The sequence below is a fragment of the Ascaphus truei genome, chromosome 16 (genome assembly GCF_040206685.1).
Source record: "Ascaphus truei isolate aAscTru1 chromosome 16, aAscTru1.hap1, whole genome shotgun sequence".
In the NCBI taxonomy this organism is placed as follows: Eukaryota; Metazoa; Chordata; class Amphibia; order Anura; family Ascaphidae; genus Ascaphus; species Ascaphus truei.
In genome coordinates, this window is record NC_134498.1 from 52,961,596 (window position 1) to 52,985,772 (window position 24,177).

Genomic DNA, 24,177 nt, shown 5'->3' on the forward strand with positions numbered 1-24,177 from the left:
TACAGAGAGGACTCCCTGGTCCTGTGTGTGAGAATGGTGTAATTCTGAGAGGACTCCCTGGGCCTGTGAGGGGGAATGGTGTAATACAGAGAGGACTCCCTAGTCCTGTGTGGGGGAATGGTGTGACTGTCCTGGAACAGGAGTGTTTATCTCTCTGTATTTTCCTGCTCTCCGGCAGCCAGCCCTCCCCAGCTAAAGTTACATGCTTTTCCCTGTTCTGAAGCAGCCAGAGCTGTGTATATTGCAACATAGTTGTTACAAGCAATCCCCTTTTACACAGCCTCTACTTTCTCAACAAGCAGACACAGTGAGTAGACACTTCTTCCACTGCTCCCTCAGAAGGGAAATCCTTTTTACCTTCCCCTCAGGGAAGCTCTCCCCCATAGCAGGACACATTCCTCTCATAGGTTATTCTCCTGACAAGAGAAATCTGCTCGCACAATCCTCATATAGAACCTTTATATTTCTGTTACTCCCCTCAATAAAGGTAAAGAAAATAGGACTTTGTGTGCTTTTAAAAGGGGGCGAGTTAAGCTACACGGACTTACTCACATGCTACATATGAGCCTGGGTCCAGAATAGTAACACAGAGAGGACTTCCTGGTCCTGTGGGGGAATGGTGTAATGCAGAGAGGACTCCCTGGTCCTGTGGGGGAATGGTGTAATGCAGAGAGGACTCCCTGGTCCTGTGGGAGGGAATGGGAATTTGTGTCCACTTTCAGGAGACCAGCCCTGCACTATGCACAGTATGTAATAAACTGCTGAATCTGTAGAAACATCTCCTCATGGAGAAAACCTCACTCGGTGTCAAAGTATGAGAAGACAGAGGATCTTCTATTTGGCTCAGCGCACCTGGAACTGCAGCCACAAAACCTCCAAAAAATGTTTCTGATATAACCACAAGAACGCAAAGTACTCCTAAAAACATTAAGAGCTCTGTGTTTTTTTAATCTCTCCTTATAAATCATATAATAGGCATGTAACCATTAGACAGAAACACAATTATTCTGCATGAGAGCGTTCCAAAAACAGAACAAATACAAGCGGACATACTGTATCTGGATGGCAGCTGCACACATTGTGACATAAGTAAAAAGCATGAAAAGGTCTGGTAAAAGATGGCACCCATGCCTAGTGATACTTTGTAATGATATTGGCTCAGTTCAATGCTAAACCACAAGTTATATGAGAGGTTTTGAGCTTTCAGATGTATTCATCTTACAATAACAGGAACTGTATAATGGAACCCTCCTTCCAGAGGTTTCATACGCGGCCTCCAGGCCCGTGGAATGTTTAGGGGAGGGAGCGGAACGGAGGAGGGAAGGGGAAGGGAGATAGATGCCTTCCAAAATATGACATCTAAAGAATAATGAATCATCATAATAGAGAGGGGAAGAGCCAACAAATCAAATGTGTGTAATGCAACACAGAGCTCTTCATACGAAAGGCATGTTCAGCAGAAAGCTACATCCCTGCTAATCCTGCAGATGTAAGCTGGGATAGTCACGACATCTTTGGACCTTCATGGGGAGCAGAGTGGGGGCTGTGCTTTATAGTGGTACAGGTGCACGAGATTCATCAGTGATGGACCTAAAATACTCATCGGGATGAGGTCTCGTTCTGTTGCTATTGCCAGACAACTAAGAAGAACCTTGAGGCGAGGAAGGTTGGAACTGAATGAAGAAGGGATCTATATAGAATATAGATTAATGCAATGACGACAAACATTGCAGTTATAGGGTGGACATGGCAGCAACATAACCCCATAAAGGGAATATACCTGTCGCACCTTCTCTGTCTAAAAGTTTGCAATGCATTGGAAGCCGGTAATCTACCTGTTAATTAACATAACCATTAATACAGTCATTTCATACAGCTGGTAATGGCAGACTTCTTATTTTATCTCGTCTGCCATCTTATTTGCATGATTAAGGTCCTTGACATGTCTTCACACCTGCCCAAGGACGATAAAAGCTTTCCGATTCCCCGGGGAAGCACAGAGCCGTCACTGACGCCACAAAGAGCAATGAAATATACGGGATTCTGTCGCCTCGGGGTCCAATATGTATTTTGTTAAAGTGATTCATTTCATGCTGTGCTCCAAGCTGGGCTCAGTCACAACCAGACCCAGATCTGCTGTCCAATGAGAACAAGGAAGTGTTCTGTGCAGCAAAGCTCCCCACCCCCTCCTCCCCAAAACTCCACCTTTCGGTCTCCAGTGCAATTAGGAATCTGGGATCCTCTCCAAGCCCGGCCAGTGAGCAATATCCCTCAACAAATGGCAGTCAGGTGAAATTTGCCGTGGTGAGCCTGGCGATTAATCACAAATGTCATCAAAATTCTGCTAAAATAGTGAGCAAGATCTCTTACATTGAGAGGTATGACGGCACAGTGGGTTTTAAAAAATAAATGAAAGAAGACATTAAAATAGACACCCATATCCCTATCATAACTCATGTCATTTAGGGGGAAAACTTCTGAAATTACTGAATAATTGTCACTTAAAAAATATATATAATCATACATCGCCATCATACTCCATAGTGCAGTACAATGGAGGGGTGCAAAGCAATAAATATGAATGAATTTAGAACTATTACAGAAGTATTCCCGCACTGACACAGGCTGCAGCGACTTGAATCCGCGCTAACGTAGAACGAGACAGTGAGTAAGGGGTCCGCAATCTGCAAAGAAGGACAGCAATGCCCGTATCTACTAAGCAGTGTCCTGCTACAACACCTTCTAATGCAGGTGAGCAGGCGGGAAGGGGTGTTCCAGCGCCAGAACACTGCTTAGTAAATATGTGCCATGGTCATTCAGAACGGACAAGCCCCCTACGCTGAGTTTAACTCATTGAGGGCGAGTCACGCATTGTAATCCCTATCCATGTGGGGCTTATTTACCGGGGGATAGTGGTCACTTGGGGTGGCTGATTTAAGGGCTGTCTCATTCATTAGGAGAAGCTCACTGGGCTGCAGCCTCACTCACTCGGCGGTTACTGGGAGGCCACGTGAGTGATATTGTGGCGCATTAGGAGTAGCAAACTGGACTGCAGCCTCACTTACTCGGCGATTACTGGGAGGCCACGTGAGTGATATTGTGGCGCATTAGAATGTATTTTTAAGCATTGAATGTGGCCTCGCTGGTTCATTTCCAGCATCAGTATATTCTCGTAACATTCAATGGAATCTCCCGTTAAAGGCAGAACCCACAGAAATGTATTTATTGCGGTCCAGAAACCCCAAACCCTGATTATTTGGGCCCGCGGCCCTTCCCAGATCCAAGGTGTGCTAATTACCTTCACAAATTCTCATCCCAATCCTCATGAAGCCAGTGCAGATCCTCGTAATTAAAGGTACGTGTCCCTGCTCTGTGTATAAGGACGGGGTGTGAGAGGTATGTGTCCCTGCTGTCTGTGTATAAGGACGGGATGTGAGAGGTATGTGTCCCTGCTGTCTGTGTATAAGGACGGGGTGTGAGAGGTATGTGTCCCTGCTGTCTGTGTATAAGGATGGGATGTGAGAGGTATGTGTCCCTGCTGTCTGTATATAAGGACGGGGTGTGAGAGGTATGTGTCCCTGATGTATGTGTATTAGGAGGGAGTGAGAGGTACGTGTCCCTGATGTATGTGTATTAGGAGGGAGTGAGAGGTACGTGTCCCTGCTGTCTGTGTATAAGGAGGGGGTGTGAGAGGTATGTGTCCCTGCTGTCTGTGTATAAGGACGGGATGTGAGAGGTATGTGTCCCTGCTGTCTGTGTATAAGGACGGGGTGTGAGAGGTATGTGTCCCTGATGTATGTGTATTAGGAGGGAGTGAGAGGTACGTGTCCCTGATGTATGTGTATTAGGAGGGAGTGAGAGGTACGTGTCCCTGCTGTCTGTGTATAAGGAGGGGGTGTGAGAGGTATGTGTCCCTGATGTATGTGTATTAGGATGGAGTGTGAGAGGTAGGTGTCCCTGATGTATGTGTATTAGGAGAGAGTGAGAGGTACGTGTCCCTGATGTCTGTGTATTAGGATGGAGTGTGAGAGGTATGTGTCCCTGATGTATGTGTATTAGGAGGGGGTGTGAGGTATGTGTCCCTGCTGTCTGTGTATTAGGAGGTAGTGTGAGAGTTATGTGTCCCTGATGTCTGTGTATTGAGGGAGGGGGAGAGGTATGTGTCCCTGATATCTGTGTATTAGGAGGTAGTGACAGCTATGTGTCCCTGATATCTGTGTATTAGGAAGTAGTGACAGGTATGTGTCCCTGATGTCTGTATATTAGGAGGGAGTGTGAGGTACATGTCCCTGATGTCTGTGTATTAGTTGGAGGTGACAGGTATGTGTCCCTGATATCTGTGTATTAGGAGGTACAGTAGTGACAGGTATGTGTCCCTGATGTTTCTGTTTTGAGGGAGGGGGATAGGTATGTGTCCCTGATACCTGTCACTATCCCCTAATACACAGATATCAGGGATACATACCTGTCACTACCCCCTATTACAGATATGTGTCCCTGATGTGCCTCTGTTGTGAGCTGCCGTTTTTTGTGCATATACATGAATAAATGTATATGTACTAAGACACGTACACACATTCATTTCCACATAAAGACGGAGGAAGAAGAAAACAATTTGTTGTTAAATGTGACTGGCGAGGGGAGAGAGAGTGCCCTGAAGCATTGAATACATGGCATCCGCTTTCAGAATAAAATCCATATACTGTACACACTGCTTGGCCCTTATCCCAGGCCCCGCCGAGAGAGACAATTCTATATTAAACAATTACAATGAATGAAATGGCTGTGGATGTTTTCTTTATGCTGAGAGCTTTGTTTTCTTACATGCGACGCGTTCTTGATTGCGCCGGTTTCCGTGCGCACAGATCGTGTCTTATTTTTGTGGGGTTTTCTGTTTTCTTTCTGGGTTGACTTATTGGTGACTTGTTACATGCGCTGTCCGAGCTAAGATAACATCTCCCCCCCCCCCCGCCCCCCCCAAGAGATCGAAGGACCGATCGCAGTGTCGGGGTTCGGTTCCAAACCCCACCCGGCACCTCGACTTGTACGTCTTCTCATCCTGCTGAAACCGGAAACAGACGAGGGCAATAATGGGTTCTTGACTCTTACCTCCAATGCCAGAGTAGTGTATTAATGCCCGCCCCGGAGGCACTACAGGGTTTGGTTATACTGGGGTGGGCATTAAGCCATTTAATACAGAAAGTAGCGGCCATCCAGCCCACCTATACTGTATAAGAGGAAAGTGGTTGGGGATTCATAGATGTGCAGACAGTCTATACACAGGAACAAACAATGCTGTAGGGGCACCTAGAACATATATAAATAATAGTATACATTTATTACATGATCAGAAGAAAGCCAACATTGCGGTCCAATACGACCTTCATCAGGGCCCTGACGATCAGCATTAATGATCAGTGGTGATGGCTGAGGAAGAGCTTATTGGGCTGAAACGTTGGCATTTCTTGGAGTTGAGTAAAAAAACATGTAAAACTTATTTTTTATCTGCGTCAATTTGCTCCATCTGTATACAGTATGAACATTGATATTTTCATCCTAATTGTACGTGCAATACTCACCTACCCGTCGTGATCCAATATGGTAATCATATTTAATACACTAGGAGTCGTGCGCTGTTTTTTGTCTCTCCCTCTATATACAGTATGAACCTTGTAAGTCTGGTTTGTTACTGAGCGTTTGTCCCTAGAGCAGCGGGGATACGCCTGTAACATCACCGCAGACTTGGTGAATTTTTTGACCCAAAGAAAAGGGGAAACTGGAACAGCAGCAACTTTGAATCCAGCGTATTATAATATTGTTAGGACCTAAATCCTCTGAGAACCAGGCAGAGCCAAACTAGTGACACAGCTGGATACAATGACGCAAAGTGACAAGTTTGCATCTGTTTTGGGAGCTCGTGTCTAGTTTGCAACACTGCGTACTGTCTGCATCTCGCTGCATATATAATATTGTATGTTTTTGTAGGAAGTTCCACTAGAGAAAAGAAGGAAGAAGAAACATGTCAAACCCTCGCTGCTACATACACACCTGCTATTAGTAACCTCAATGTCCCACAAACCAGACAAAGAAAACATGTCCAATTATTATTACTACTATTACAATGCAGAGTGCAATGCAGGATGTGCGACAGGTACAATAACATACAGAAGACGTTCATTATTATTATTATTATTATTAACACAAAGAGGCACAATCCAAAAAAACCAGGGGGCTGGAGACGTGAGAGATGTCTTAGACAGGAATATATATAGTTCTGGGATGGGCGTCCCCCCAAAGTTCCTACGCAAGCTTTAGTACTCAGTATCTTGGGGAGTAGCGCGTTAGAACAAGTTTGAAATAAATATGTATATATACACATACTCTTGCACACACAAAGATGTATTTGGACTATGCTCATAATCCTGTGGAGAAGGATGACATTTTTAATAGAGATACAGAGGACATACAATTATACAGTGTATATGTGGGTATATTGGTCAGACACATGGAATGTGACCATTTCATGGACTCCCACAAAGGCAGCAGAGCTTGCAACCAAACTCAAACAGTCACGGACATTATTTCCATACTCCTGACATGATCCCATTATAGGTGAATTACACATTAATTGATGCATAATTATTTCCTGTACAGATAATTAACCTACTGACTATGTACACGGCATCTGTACTCCATCACGCGACTCCCACTGAGGGTCACCAATGAGGACAATCATTTTATGGAACAAACGTCACATATCAATCATGGTGTTTGGGAGGCAGTCTCTGGGGAGAGGATGACACAGGGAGGACACAAGGTAACACATGAGCATTATTACGGGTGAAGGGGTGTTTGTGTGTGTGTTTGTCTCTTTTCCCAACACCTCCTCTTCCTCTGTCGATATCTTTGTAGGAGTGCAAAAGGGTCTGTCCTGCGACCTCTTCTCTTTTCTCTCAACACACTCATATATTTTGGGTGTAAATATCATATCACCTCTATGCTGACACACAAATGTACTTTTAACCCCTGACCTTACACCCGCTGTACAGACCAAAGTCTCTGAATGTCTCAGCATCTTTCCCATCCTGGATGGCCCTCCGCTGACTCAAACTTAACATGTCGGAGACTTTCTCCCGAGCCTGGCCCTATTGTCCACTTCTCCATTACTGTTGGCCTACATCCACAATCACAAGCATGCTGTCTTGGTGTCACATTTGACTCATCCCTCTCACGTATATATGTATGTATATATATATATATAGAGAGAGAGAGAGAGAGGGAGAGGTGTGTGTGTGTAGGTAGCTATCTATTTACAGTATATGCAGGCATTAACGTGTATGTGTATAAGTGTTGTCTTAGATGTATGTGTATGCACATGTTTATATGTATGGCTATATATATATATATATATATATATATATATATATATATATATATATATATATAATGTGTAATGTCTATATTTGCTGTGTGTATATATATATATATTGCATAAAACGGAAATAGCCGTTTTTATATTTTATATATATATATATATATATATATATATACACATATATATGTATATCTGTGTGTATACACAGCCTCCTCTGTAAATGTTCATACTAGCCACCCAGCCTCCAACCATATAGCACTTCCCTGCCATCTGCATTGTAACTAGCGACCATCTCTCTACAATACTGGGTGTATACTTTCTGCTTCTGTACTTCTGCCATACCCTGTAGGAAGAACCCTGTGAGGTTCAAACACTGGTAACATACCAACTACTATCTGTGGGCCAAATAAAAGTGATCACACTTCCTACTGCTTCTCCGTCCTTGGTTATATTACTACCTGGAAGAAAAGACCCCCCCCCCCCCCCCCACCTGTCTCTCTAAAACAAGGGGAAGTAACTACTGATATAACAGGTGCTTCTTAATACCATTCATACTGCCACCTCTGGGATGGAATCCTGAGGAAATATATTGGGGGGTTTTAGAGAAAACCCATTATATTTTAGGCTGCAGCCACCTGTTTCCACCTTTGAGACACTAACAGTCACTATACCGTATTGTTTGTATTGTTACTATCACTGTGTAATCGAGAGGACACTGTTACGTTTCTAGCGCTGATTATACGCTTGTTTCTCTTCAATTCCAGGCTACAGTAACTGCACTTTCACCATATATTTGACAAGCTTTCTTATAGGTCCATTAAAATGTATCACAACCTGCAACAAACATACACTTCTCCAGCACCAGTTTGGCTCCAAGAACTCAGCATTCTCTGATTATATTTTTATATATATATATATTTTATATATATATATATATATATATATATATATATATACACACACACACACACACACACACACACACACACACACTATATAAATATATATATATATACACACACACTAAATATATATATATATATATATATCATGGCATCCAATGGAGCAGGTTACATTGTGTCAGGGACAATGCACGTATGCGCGGAGACGCGGCGAGTCGTGTTCTGAGACGTCCTCTTTGGTTCCTGTGAGTTTCACACATCTTACATTGTTAGACTGCTTGTTAATTCCTCTGCCTGCTCCCCTGGGGCTCTTAACTCCCTTCTCTGAAATGACTTTGTGGCGTGATGATGAGAGCAATCAAGAGCAATCAGACTTAATGAAGATATTAACCAGACCAGAGTAAGAGAGGCTCCCTCGGGAATCACTGCGGAAACCTTAAGGAGCATCAGGAATTAGCTGTAATAATATTACAATAATGACCTGCCTTCAAATAGAGGAACTCCAGCCCCCTTAGTGTGTCACACGCTATATCTGTCCCACGCTCACAGATCCATGTGGCAAAACGCTCCACCCAGAGTCACTGTTGAAGTCCCCTTTGGCTCTTAAAGGGTTATCTGCATGAACAGATCTGCCCCACACTTCTCGCACCGTGCCCTTGCCGTGAGTCAGTGCTGCCGAGGGGGTAAATCGCAGCACCTCCCTACAGCGACAGCCTGCTGCATGGCAAGGGCCTCTGGCAGGGACAGGGTTAATCATCCGCCTGACCTGGAATTAACCAGGGACATTCGTTCATCCTTAAAATAGATGAGGTGGAGGGGGGTCGCCAGCAGGCTGCAGAGTGGGGGTGAGGAGGGGACCCGCCTTTCCTGCCATTGTTGGTGGACGCAGTTTATCTGCTGGTCTTTAGTCTTGAAAGCATCTTATCACAACAAGCAATGAGCTGCGAGCGCTGTGCCCACCTTCCTTGCAGGCGTACCCGCCTCACTCGGGAAATCATTGTTGGGAAGGACTCATTGGTACAACCTCCCCTTTATCCGCTTGGTCTGGATTTAGCCCTTCAAAGAGTGGCCTGGCTCCCTTGGAGTTGCTGAGCTGGGGTAAAAGCAGTAGCTCCTGTTAGCATGTACCTAGCACGCACCACCCAACACTGCCCCTGCCCCTGCCCGCGGGCATTTACCAACTGCAGCAGAACTCACCTTTTTAGGGAAGCCCATGTGACATACCCCTAAGATCGGGAGCTCAAATGCACCATTTTCCTGACTCCTGGTTCCCGAGGTACAGTACCTGGACAGGTGCATCCAATAGCGCCCCCTCCAGGGCTTTAAATCGCCCGCGTTACACGGACCAATAGGAAGCTATGATGTTACCCATTACAGTTTCCTATTGGCCCAATGGACGCGTGGGATTTAAGTGTATGGAAGTACTGGCGACACGTGTCCCAGTCAGTATCTCGGGCCCCAGGGGGACAGGAATGCAGCTCAGCTCCGTGGACCCCCCGCCTTCCTTTACAGGTGCATGTTTGTGTGTGTATACAGGTTCACCTGCATGCCCCTCCCCACACCTTGAACCTTCTAAGTTCACCTGGACCCTGCCAGCTGGGAGAAAAGCCCTCTGCTATATCCCTGCTGTCTGGGATAGAAAAACATGGCAGATGGAATGACACGAAGCTTTAATTCCAGTCTGCTGATGTCTCTGCCCTGACTTGGAAATGAAAGATAATAAACAGTAATAATGAGAAAAGCAGGGGATTCTGGGAGGGGAAATAGCTACCACGGTGGTGGATATATTACGGTCTGTTACAGGTTAACGCAACCAACGCATTGTTCCGTGTTATCCAAGTACACGCACGAGGCTCCCTGACTGTGACAATCTGTTATATATAGACATGCTTGTTATAACTCAGCACAATTTGAGATGTCCTTGGGAAAGATTCAGGATATTATAATGAGTCACTATTAATGTTCTATGTTTAGCTGAGAGCAGATTTTGGGGTGGGACTGTCACTGCGCCTGAAAACGAACATGAAGTGACAAAACTTTGGGAATGTAGAGTTCTTGTTCTCTGACCTTGAGCAATGACCTTGACGTGTTATCCTGATCCGGTTGTGGATGAAAACATAGCAGCACTACTGACCTCTCCGGCAGTGAGGGGGTTAATCTCGGGTGATATCAGAAGGAAGTGTACGGTAAGGTCGGACGCATCTATTTGCCGCATCTTGGGTGGTTTCGATAAGACGCTGCAGGGGCTGAAAAGATTGTGTTTATTACAGAAGTCAAGACTGAATATTAGAGAGCTGAACCCCTGGGCAGAAGGGGACTGGGAAAATAAATCACAGAAATCCTTCCAGAGAAATGTGAGGAAGAGAAAAGTTAGCAGTTAAGCCTCTGAGTTCCCATCATATTGTGTGTGTGTGTGTGTGTGTGTGTGTGTGTGTGTGTGTTTGTGTGTGTGTGTGTGTGTGTGTGTGTGTGTGTGTGTGTGTATCTCATCAACATATTCAGTCCTTGTCTCCCCACTGCTGGATTAGGCCCTCCCCAATGATCCCAATATATAGCAGGGGTTCTCAACTCCAGTCCTCAAGACCTCCAAGCAGATCAGCTTTTCAGGATATTCCTGCTTCAGCACAGGTGGCTCAATCCGTCTTTGATACTGTAACAGAAGGAGGAGCGGCCGGATACTTTGTTGAGCCTTGGGACCATGAACAGTCTTTTGGATTCTGATCTCAGGTGATAGGTGCTGCATGTGGTAGGGGTGAGGAGCTTGTTCAGGTAGCTGGGTAGCTTGCCCAGAAAGTATTTGAGGGTGAGACAGGAAAGGTGAACTTTGCGCCTAGACTCTAGTGATGTCCAATCTAGTTCTTTGAGCATTTCGCAGTGATGCGTGTTATAGTTGCATTGGAGAACAATACGGCAAGTTGAGTTGTATAGGAACGCAGGACAAAGCACACTTGTCAATACAGTATAGTCAAAAGTGGATATGTCTGGATCAAAAAATGTCCACTGTTCTGGTCCTGTATATTGTGTCCTTCACCGTGAACCACATCCATTACCTATCGGCTTGAGTGCCTGACCACCTCGATAATCCAGGAGTGGCCAACGTCAGTCCTCATGGGCCACCAACTGGTCAGGTTTTCAGGATATCCCTGCTTCAGCACAGGTGGCTCAGTCGTTGACCTGTTGGTGGCCCTTGAGGATTGGAGTTGGCCATCCCTGTAATAAACATACACGTTTAACACTTTGTGCCCTTCCTGGCACTGGAAGGTTTAAGGCTCGGTCTTTAGCAAAGTGTGTTCCCTTCTGCGTGTTCACCCTGATCACACACATTACACCCTGATCACACACATTACACCCTGATCACACACATTACACCCTGATCACACACATTACACCCTGATCACACACATTACACCCTGATCACACACATTACACCCTGATCACACACATTACACCCCTATCACACACATTACACCCTGATCACACACATTACACCCTGATCACACACATTACACCCTGATCACACACATTACAGCCTGATCACACACATTACACCCTGATCACACACATTACATCGGTGACATCCTCCAGTACTTTTGTATATCAGAGAAATATTTATTTGTCATTTAAACTGGAACGCTGCAAATCTGACATGGTTACAGGTGCCTCTCCTGGTATGGAATCCTATGTATGCTACAAGGAAAGCAGGGTGGTATAGTATTAGTATAGCAGGGTGGTATAGTATTAGTATAGCAGGGTGGTATAGTATTAGGAAAGCAGGGTGGTATAGTATTAGTACTGTATAGCAGGGTGGTATAGTATTAGGATAGCAGGGTGGTATAGTATTAGTATAGCAGGGTGGTATAGTATTAGGATAGCAGGGTGGTCTAGTATTAGGAAAGCAGGGTGGTATAGTATTAGGATAGCAGGGTGGTATAGTATTAGGATAGCAGGGTGGTATAGTATTAGGATAGCAGGGTGGTATAGTATTAGGATAGCATGGTGGTATAGTATTAGGATAGCGGGTGGTATAGTATTAGGAAAGCAGGGTGGTATAGTATTAGGATATTAGGGTGGTATAGTATTAGTATAGCAGGGTGGTATAGTATAGCAGGGTGGTATAGTATTAGGAAAGCAGGGTGGTATAGTATTAGGATATTAGGGTGGTATAGTATTAGGATAGCAGGGTGGTATAGTATTAGGATAGCAGGGTGGTATAGTATTAGGATAGCAGGGTGGTATAGTATTAGGAAAGCAGGGTGGTATAGTATTAGGATATTAGGGTGGTATAGTATAAGGAAAGCTGGGTGGTATAGTATTAGGATATTAGGGTGGTATAGTATTAGTATAGCAGGGTGGTATAGTATTAGTATAGCAGGGTGGTATAGTATTAGTATAGCAGGGTGGTATAGTATTAGGATATTAGGGTGGTATAGTATTAGTACAGCAGGGTGGTATAGTATTAGGATAGCAGGGTGGTATAGTATTAGGATATTAGGGTGTTATAGTATTAGGATATTAGGGTGGTATAGTATTAGTAAAGCAGGGTGGTATAGTATTAGTATAGCAGGGTGGTATAGTATTAGGAAAGCAGGGTGGTATAGTATTAGTATAGCAGGGTGGTATAGTATTAGGATATTAGGGTGGTATAGTATTAGGATATTAGGGTGTTATAGTATTAGGATATTAGGGTGGTATAGTATTAGTAAAGCAGGGTGGTATAGTATTAGTATAGCAGGGTGGTATAGTATTAGGAAAGCAGGGTGGTATAGTATTAGTATAGCAGGGTGGTATAGTATTAGGATATTAGGGTGGTATAGTATTAGGATATTAGGGTGGTATAGTATTAGTATAGCAGGGTGGTATAGTATTAGTATAGCAGGGTGGTATAGTATTAGTATAGCAGGGTGGTATAGTATTAGTATAGCAGGGTGGTATAGTATTAGTACAGCAGGGTGGTATAGTATTAGGATAGCAGGGTGGTATAGTATTAGGATATTAGGGTGTTATAGTATTAGGATATTAGGGTGGTATAGTATTAGTAAAGCAGGGTGGTATAGTATTAGTATAGCAGGGTGGTATAGTATTAGGAAAGCAGGGTGGTATAGTATTAGTATAGCAGGGTGGTATAGTATTAGTATAGCAGGGTGGTATAGTATTAGGATATTAGGGTGGTATAGTATTAGGATATTAGGGTGGTATAGTATTAGGAAAGCAGGGTGGTATAGTATTAGGATATTAGGGTGGTATAATATTAGGATATTAGGGTGGTATAGTATTCTCTGCCGCTCACAGGCATGCAAGTCTAAACGTGGAGAGTTGCAGAGCAGGTTGTCTGGCAGTAAAGGAGTTAAAAAAAATACTCTAAATACTCTAAATATTGAAGCCTGAGCTAAATGCAGAGTATTAAGTGAGGACTTTTACTACCTGCCAATAAAATAAAAGAGTCTTGGAAAACAATTAAGAAAACCACAGATCCCTGAAGAGGCAGAAGATGCTCGAGCAGGAGGGTTCTCCGCTCCAAATGCTTTTCTCTTCTTGTTCTTGTGGATTATTTCGTTGCGTCGGCGTCCGCACTATTTCTCTGAACTTTGGAACAGTTTTTGGCTGATTTGTGAAAGTTATTGATCCCGGGTGAGTGCTGAAGGCTCTCGGATGTTCAGGGATTAATGAAGACAATGTTTAACTCTTCAGCTGCTTTGAAACATAATGTGCACCGCTGGCTATTAACCAGAGATTAAATATTAAATAAGGAACAGACTGCACATACAGTATATCATCATCATTATCATCTTAAGCCCGATCCACTGCTGGGTGAATCCTCCCCAATGATCTTCCAGGTCCTATGGATAGAAGCCTGTCTTCCCCATGTTGCTCCAACACACGTTATCATTTAATCCTCCCATTTTAGGCCCGTAATATAGTGTATGCGCGCGCCTGTGCGAACGCGCGTGTACGTGACGCACACCTTTTGTGTGTATGCTGTGAGCGACAGGGTTGGAAGGTACTGTGTGCGTATGTGTATATGTGTGTGTATAAATTGTGTGAGTCAATAATTTATTAAATATATTTAAAAAAAAAAACGTTGAATAAATAAAAATTATTTTTATTTTGCAACTTTGACACACACACACACACACACACACACACACACACACACACACACACACACACACACACACACACACACACACACACACACACACACACACACACACACACACACACACACACACACACACACACATTACAGCGCCGGTAGCGGCGCGAAAATATTCTTTTCCGTGTCTTCTCCTCTGTCGGCCGGCTCCACGCTCACTGACGTGCACGCGCGACCCTATTATAGAAAGGCTGACTAACCACAGCCAATTATAAGTGCCGCGCGCGCACGGCGGAGCAAGCGCGCACACTATATAACAGCCCTTACATTTGGTCATCGTCTTGGTATTGGATTCCAGTTGAGTACCATTTTTGTCCAACCATGGTAATGGCCAGGATACATCTCTCCATACTTTGCGTTGCCGGAAACGTTTGAGTTATCTTCGCACGCATGTATGGGCACGGACAGGGTACACTGGTCAATAGCTTTACTTTTGAGGCGCAATGGAATGTTCCCTTGAAAGATTGTCTTGTTTCTTTCAAATACGCTCCATTCCTTCCTCATTCTCCTATGGATTTCATTTGGAAGGTTCCTTCCCTTGTTAATTGCTGAGTGTCCAAGGTAGACATACTGAGCTGCTAGTTCTATTCCATTTATTTCGATCTTTGAAGAGATCTTTGTTGACATATTTGGTGTCGCTCACATTCATATGGAAGCCTACAGTACCTTCTTGCTTTGGCATGTTCTCTGATTTGTTTCTGGAGATCTCCTGGACTTGTGGCAAAAATAACAATCTAATCTGTAAATTGATGGTGACGAGTATTCCCTGTTCATTTTGATTACACTTTCTTCTCAATTCAAAGTCTTGAACAATTCTTCAATCTTTTTTTTCCATTTAACCTGAGATCCTGTTCCAAAGAGCTTACAACCTAATTTTGGTAGTTGAGGCACAGGGAGATTAAATGACTTCCCTAAAACCATACGAAGTTGACACTGGGTTCACCCACATCAGAAGCAACATTCTTACCTCTAATGTAATGTTCCAGCATTCATCAACCCCAGGCCTACAAATTTTAATTTCAAGATACTCAATAAACCTGTGCCTAAGGGTCATATTCTGTATTGTCTGAAGTGACATTTGACTTCAGTGGGGATTTTAATCTGGAAACGGCCCGAGCAGTGGATTCTGACTATATACAATTACGAATTACCCCCTAACTCAGGAAGTGATATACCTCCAGGGTATTACGAAGAGGGTAATAAGATGCAGTGGAGAGCACCCCCATGTGGCAGTAGTGGGCACTGCACACAGACAGGGCTATTCTCTAAATGCACGCAGAGATGATATATTGTATTTCTCACTGATAGTAAATAACCCCATAGACTCTCAGTGAGATGTCAGCAGCTGGGTTGTTTATGTAGGCTAGCATTGTTTGATTGCTCTCTCTGCAAGAAAACACAGCTAATATATAAATACAATTACAACTAGTCACAGCACACAGGAGGACGAGGGATGAGAGGAAGAGACAGATGAGAAGGAGAAATGGGGACTGAAGGAGGTTTGTGATCTGAATAATAAAGATAGGCCATGGACGGGATAGAAGAGGAGATAAAGGAAGGAGGAGAGACATAGAAAAATAGAGATAGAGAGACGTTCTAACTAAGGATGAGTAAGAGGGAGAACATAGAGAAATTAATTATACATATATATATATATATATATATATATATATATATATATACATACAAACGTGTATATATATATACACACATATACATATATACACACACAATGTATATAAAATATCATTTCTAGTTGAACATGTGTCTTGGAATATTGAACAACTGACAGAACAGGCAGAGAAGGTGTAACATGGCTGAGTGCTTCTGCTTTACTACAGCTTCTAATGATAAGACACCTTTAATGGTTATGTAGAGGAGGAGGCTGGCACTGCCACTGGCTGCACCATGCCACATTCCCTGATGTTCTCTGGTTCTGGGTTAGGTAACTCACCGGTGGCGTTACGATAGAAGCCGCGATGCCAGGAAAAAAGCGGTTCATTCACTTTATTTTTATAGTGTAAAAGGAAAACATGAGCGTTTTGTTTAATGCTTTTTCCTTTTAACATCATCTGTGGTTTGACTCTGTTTATAAACAGAGAGCAGCAGCGTTTCCCAAGCATCACAATAACCCGTCTGCTCCTCTATTCCAGCTGTCATACCGTCATGACATAAACCAGGTAACGGGACAGACGGGGATAGAAATCCTTAACCCTCTACTGACGCAGTGGCCTGCTGCTCATTGTGCCCGACCTAAAGATCCGCATAACTGCATATACACAGACAGCGATACGTAGACGATAGAAACCAGATATTGTAATACAATGTAACAGTATCCATGTAAGTGGCTAAAAGATGTCACTGAAGATCAAACTTCTTTGTGGATAAATCATGTTCTGTATCTTATCAGGAATTAGCTGTGGGGCTCATGATGGCGCCATAACTTCCTAAGAGAAACAAGGGAATGATGTGAGGGGCATTGTGCCTGAGTAATAAGGACTGTGCCCGGGTAATACGGACTGTGCCCGGGTAATAAGGACTATGCCCGGGTAATAAGGACTGTGCCTGGGTAATAAGGACTGTGCCTGAGTAATAAGGACTGTGCCTGAGTAATAAGGACTGTGCCGGAGTAATAAGGACTGTGCCTGAGTAATAAGGACTGTGCCCGGGTAATAAAGACTGTGTCTGAGAAATACGGACTGTGCCTGAGTAATAAGGACTGTGCCCGGGTAGTACGGACTGTGCCCACGTAATAAGGACTGTGCCTGAGTAATGCAGACTGTGCCTGAGTAATGCAGACTGTGCCTGAGTAATGCAGACTGTGCCCGAGTAATAAGGACTGTGCCCGGGTAATAAGGACTGTGCCCGGGTAATAAGGACTGTGCCTGAGTAATGCAGACTGTGCCTGAGTAATGCAGACTGTGCCCGAGTAATAAGGACTGTTCCCGGGTAATAAGGACTGTGCCCGGGTAATAAGGACTGTGCCCGGGTAATAAGGACTGTGCCCGGGTAATAAGGACTGTGCCCGGGTAATAAGGACTGTGCCTGAGTAATGCAGACTGTGCCTGAGTAATGCAGACTGTGCCTGAGTAATAAGGACTGTGCCCGGGTAATAAGGACTGTGCCCGGGTAATAAGGACTGTGCCCGGGTAATAAGGACTGTGCCCGGGTAATAAGGACTGTGCCCGGGTAATAAGGACTGTGCCTGAGTAATGCAGACTGTGCCTGAGTAATGCAGACTGTGCCCGAGTAATAAGGACTGTGCCCGGGTAATAAGGACTGTGTCTGAGTAATAAGGACTGTGCCCGGGTAATAAGGACTGTGCCCACGTAATAAGGACTGTGCCTGAGTAATGCAGACTGTGCCTGAGTAATGCAGACTGTGCCCGAGTAATAAGGACTGTGCCCGGGTAATAAGGACTGTGCCCGGGTAATAAGGACTGTGTCTGAGTAATAAGGACTGTGCCCAGGTAATACAGACTGTGCCCGGGTAATAAGGACTGTGATTTCCCTTGTGGTTATTGATGCAGGTTGCGGGTAGCAGGAGTGCAGAATATTAGCTACACAGATCTGGCAGGGATTGGATTGGGCGCTATAGATCTGGCAGGGATTGGGCGCTATAGATCTGGCAGGGATTGGGCGCTATAAATCCTATAGGTCTCTGTAGACGGACGTTCACAGAGGTACACAATTAGGAGGCTTTATAATGTGAAATTATAATAGGCTTTATTGTGCCTGTTCCTTTTCATCAGGAAATTATCCAAACACAGGGGGGGAACAAAGCTTCCATTCACTTGGGAGTATTTCTAGTGAAATCCTATGCAATTAGTTCACATCTCCCTTAGTAAAGCATGTCTCGTAGCCCCAAAACATATAGCATGAAAATAAGCAGATATAAGCAGTCTCTTAAGAATAAAAGTCTTATCTGTTTCTTGGAGGGAAAATCTTCTCACTTCCTGGTTCAGCTTCAGGTGTAGTAGTTTTCCCTGTGTCTTGAAATCAGCTCTGCTGTGCAGAGCTCAAGACCGGTCATCTCCAGATATCTGGGTTTCTTTTGGTCAGTCTCTCCTGGGACTCAAGAACCTCTGCTCTGTCTCTCCAAAGGTCAGCTCTCAGTCAGAGCTAAGGAGAGTCACTTCCTGTCTGAACAGACAGGTTTTTGTAAACAATCTAATCAGGCAGGTGGTGTTTAGTAATTAACTACCACACTGCTAGATTAAAGGCACATTACTGAACAGGGATAAGTCCCCTGTTACAGTCTCTCTTTACTTGCAGCACAAGGGAATTATGTACCAAGCGTCGCTAAAAGCAATTGTGTCATAAGCGACGCACAGAAAAGTAACAAACTAATGTGACTTGGTGCAGCGATGTATAAAATGATAATTATGTGTTTTCACAAAGTGAAAAGTTATGCTGGCTGTGGCGTTAGAGGCGGAGTTTGGATGATGGTTGTAGAGATAGAAGTGGAGTTTGGATCATGGCGGTGGTGTTAGAGGCGGAGGTTGGCTGATGGTGGCGTTAGAGGCGGAGTTTGGATCGCAGTGGTGTTAGAGGCGGAGGTTGGCTGATGGTGGCGTTAGAGGTGCCATTTGGATGGCGCTGACGGTGATGTTAGAGGTGGAGTTTAGATGATGGCAGTGGAGATAGAGGTGGAGTTTGGATCACGCTGGTGGTGGATATAGTGGCGGAGTTTGGATGACGCTGGTGGTGGCGTTAGAGGCGGAGTTTAGATGACTCTGGAAATGGAAATAGTGGCGGAGTTTGGATGACGCTGGTGGTTGTATGAAAAACTTGAAAGCAGGTACCACATTTGTGCACCAGAAATGCGGCAAACTTGTCTATCAACCTTGTCTTTGCATACAAGACAAAATGCAAGCAGATACAAACACTTCTTCATACATTTATATATTTGAACATGACTGTCATTAAAGACCAGACTATCACCAGGAAGAACAAACCAGGTTTACTGGGACTCCTAACTACCCAGGTGCAGCCAGAGCGAGCTTACCCAGGATACCTACACGATCCATCTGTCTCAGTTTCCCAGCGACTGGGGACCAACACCTTTCAGGTCACAGTCCGTATTTCCAGTTGATCTCTGAACACCGAGATCAACCACGGACAACCACGGATACCTGTGGAACTCTGATTGGCATCGGCTTACACCACAGAACCCTGGCTGACATCGGAAAACCAGCAGTCAACCAATCAGCGAAGAGATTGTCTTCGCTGAGCCAATCAGAGACCGAGGGCTCATCCAAGATGGACCAATCAGGAGTGGGGGCTGGTATAGTGCCGTAGGACGGCCCTCAGGAAAAGGGAAATATGAACTGGCCAATAGGGAGCAAGCCGACGGGCTAGGACCCAGGCAACGCACCCCGTATTCAGGCCTATACTCCCCGCAGGGCGAGGCGCCACACGGCAGGTAAGTGCGCCCCAGCCCAACTCCCCTTTGTCGCACCTGGTCCTATACAAAGGGAAGTCTCAGCAGGATTGATTGACCGCTAGCCTCCCTAAGGGAATCACGAGCCCAATATACAAGGAATCCTCCGGGAACACACAGATAGCCCAGTGACCAATTAATCTGTCATTACAAATGCCTAACTGTGGGCACATTGTATAACAGGGCTGGCAGCCATTTTGGCTTGGCATTTTGACCTGTAACAAAGGTCGCCATCTTGACGAGTAGGGGCAACCAACGGACGTAACTTTTAATGTCTCATGCAATCCACGTACGGGATTGGCCTGGCACAAGGGGCCCCCCTGCAAGATCAAATTAGTATGTATTGGGTTTGAGGAGAGGAGGGACAGTTGTATTGAGTATGAGGAGGGGAGGGGGGGTGGTATTGAGTCTGAATAGGTGAGGGGGCTGGTGTCGAGTGTGAGGAGGGGAGGGTGTTGTATTCGGTACAGGCATACCCCGGTTTAAGGACACTCACTTTAAGTACACTCGCGAGTAAGAACATATCTCCCAATAGGCAAACGGCAGCTCACGCATGCGCCAGTCAGCACGTCCTGAACAGCAATACCGGCTCCCTACCTGTACCGAATCTGTGCGCAAGCGGGGAGACTATAGAGCCTGTTACACATGCGTTACTTTCATCAGTTATGCACATATAGGACAATTGCAGTACAGTACATGCATCGATAAGTGGGAAAAAGGTAGTGCTTCACTTTAAGTACATTTTCGCTTTACATACATGCTCTGGACCCTTTGCGTATGTTAATGCGGGGTATGCCAGTATGAGGAGGGTAGGGGGTATTGAGTGTGAGGGGGGGAGAGAGGGTGATATTGAATGTGAGGAGGGGAGGGGGTGGTATTGAGTGAGTGGAGGCGGTGGTATTGAGTGTGAGGGGGAAGAGGGTGATATTGAATGTGAGGGGGGCATGGGGTATTGTGTGTGAAGAGGGTAGGGGAAGAATTGAGTGCGGGGGATTGAGTGAGGGGAGAATAGTATTTGAGAGGGAGGGGGAGTGAGGGAAGAGAATTGAGTGAGAGGGTGGGGTATTGAGTGAGAGGAAGAGGAGGGGAGAGTGAGTGAGCGAGAGGGGGTGTAAGAGAGGGAGCAGGAGAGGGGGTGTAATAGGAGGGGAGAGATGGGGGAGAGAGATAGTGGGAGGAATAGTGAGGGGGGAGCAAATGATGGAGGAGGGAGAGCAACAGGGGGTGTAATAGGAGGGGAAGAGATGGGGGAGTGTGAGAGAGGGCGAGAGAGATAAGGGGAGGAATAGTGAGGGCAGAGGGGGGAGAAATACATGGGGGGAGGGAGAGCAAGAGGGGGCAGTGTGAGAAGGGGTAGAGAAATAGAGGTGTGTGAGGGGAGGGGGGAGGTTGTAAGAGAAAGAGAGCTCACAAGGCCGCTTGCATGGGGGGCCGTTACAGACTCTAGTCCTGGAATCTGTGAAAGCTGTCGGCGGCCTTGCATTGTTAGGGGGCGTGTGTGACACTCAGTACCGATCTGTCCTGCTGCTGTATAAAGCAGGTCCCACTGACATGTCTAAGCATTCCCTGACACAGGAATCCAGCATTATTTCATGAGACGGCCCCATTCCTTGCTAATCCTTTCCGGACTTGTTCAGGGAAAATACACTTTGTTTCAAGTTGTGATTTAGTTTCCTGGCCCATCACACAAGTCACAAACACGTACAGCAGTGTGGGATGTCTATATTTTAAGGATAATTAACCCCTTCGCTGTTAGAGAGTCCTGTCCATTAATGTGGTTGTGGCCCAACCAGCAGAGAAAGGGTTAAAGGGAATTCCAGCTATATTTAACTTGGATGTGTGAGTATAGATTTAGCTTCCCGTGTGTGGTAACACAGCGATTTAATTTTCACCTGAGCTGCGACGTCCCATTGAACAGGTCTCCCGCACTCTCACCTCCGGGGGACTCCTGTTCCAGGAGATATCTCACCTCCCGGGGACTCCTGTTCCAGGAGATATCTCACCTCCGGGGGACTCCTGTTCCAGGAGATATCTCACCTCCGGGGGACTCCTGTTCCAGGAGATATCTCACCTCCGGGGGACTCCTGTTCAAGGAGATATCTCACCTCCGGGGAACTCCTGTTCCTGGAGATATCTCACCTCCCGGGGACTCCTGTTCCAGGAGATATCTCACCTCCCGGGGACTCCTGTTCCAGGAGATATCTCACCTCCCGGGGACTCCTGTTCCAGGAGATATCTCACCTCCCGGGGACTCCTGTTCCAGGAGATATCTCACCTCCCGGGGACTCCTGTTCCAGGAGATATCTCACCTCCGGGGGACTCCTGTTCCTGGAGATATCTCACCTCCGGGGGACTCCTGTTCCAGGAGATATCTCAGCTCCCGGGGACTCCTGTTCCAGGAGATATCTCACCTCCGGGGAACTCCTGTTCCTGGAGATATCTCACCTCCCGGGGACTCCTGTTCCTGGAGATATCTCACCTCCCGGGGACTCCTGTTCCTGGAGATATCTCACCTCCCGGGGACTCCTGTTCCAGGAGATATCTCACCTCCCGGGGACTCCTGTTCCAGGAGATATCTCACCTCCCGGGGACTCCTGTTCCTGGAGATATCTCACTTCCCGGGGACTCCTGTTCCAGGAGATATCTCACCTCCCGGGGACTCCTGTTCCTGGAGATATCTCACCTCCCGGGGACTCCTGTTCCTGGAGATATCTCACCTCTGGGGGACTCCTGTTCCTGGAGATATCTCACCTCCGGGGGACTCCTGTTCCAGGAGATATCTCACCTCCGGGGGACTCCTGTTCAAGGAGATATCTCACCTCTGGGGAACTCCTGTTCCTGGAGATATCTCACCTCCCGGGGACTCCTGTTCCAGGAGATATCTCACCTCCCGGGGACTCCTGTTCCAGAAGATATCTCACCTCCCGGGGACTCCTGTTCCAGGAGATATCTCACCTCCCGGGGACTGAAAGCCTTAACTCGCGCCAATGTGATTGTGAGGGCCAGTGAATGAAGAGAATGTCGCGGGGACACTGGCTCTCAGACAGGCCACACATGAGAGGTTACTGCGTTATAAGCGCAGTCCCATGTAGCAAATAAAAAAAAACAGGTTTTAAACTTCGTGTTTTTTTAGGCGTCAGTTCACTCCATTGAACCTAATAAACTCGCCAAGGTCCTTAGATCGCGCTCATTCTAGGAAGGAAAACCCCTTTAACAAGGTGAAAGCAACATCATATTATGAAAATTCTGCTACATCATAGTTGGAGCTACCAACGATTTAGCCTTTAATGACCCATCTTCCAAACAGCTGTAATGTGTTGGGCATCTACTGAAGCCTGAATTTAAAGGCTAAATCCTCCAAATATCAGTACATAAAACCACTCCTGTGTCATGTGGAGATCCCATGGAGCGAGAACTTCGGCTTATTTTATTTCTGAATAAAAAGGTATGTGAGTTATTTAAGTGTTGTACAAGCAATACTATATAGGTGCTAGGAGCCGCTCACTGCTCAGTATTGTCAAACTGCTATCATCTTTACATTACTGGCCTCTGGGTCTTTAGAAACAACAGTGGCAGCAGAATCCCTTCATCTGCTGCTGTATCGGACACTAATGAATGAAATTGGGACACGCAGACAGAAATGTAGATTGATATATGAAAGAGAAGAATATGTACATTTATATACACATACAATACATACACAGACAGATTGGAGGAAATGCACGAGTAGAGAGAGAGAGAGAAGAGAGAAAAATGTAAAGACAGTGAAAAAAAGAGGAGGAAAGATGAGAAATGAGAGAGGAGCGACGGAGTTACTATCCTACCTTTGCCACCAGTGTCCCATGTTATCCTGTCTAGTGAATGAATGACCTCCAACCTCAGCAATCTAAGCAAACTTTAGCCAATAGCATCGCAGTTAATACAGTACATGCTAAGATTGCCAAAGTTCGAGGGTGTTAGATTCCACATATCCCAACTCGCCCATCTCTACAGAAAAAGTTTAACATCCAGGTTCCCCAGGCGATTCACTCGGATTTTATGCCTTATACATTAGTGCCTCCTCCGGCACTTTATTACCAGCTTGCACACTTCCGTTTAAGGGGTGACCTGTCCCCCCATCCTGTGTGATAGATGTATATGGAGAGACAGAGAGAGGGGTTACATAAACAGAGAGAAGGAAAGGAATCAGGCAGGGAGAGGGGCGGAGAGGAAAGGGAGGACAGAGCGCGGATTACTGTGAATCACTGGAAAATAATTCAGATAAGTGGATTGGTGACATCTTAAACCACAAGATTATTACTGTC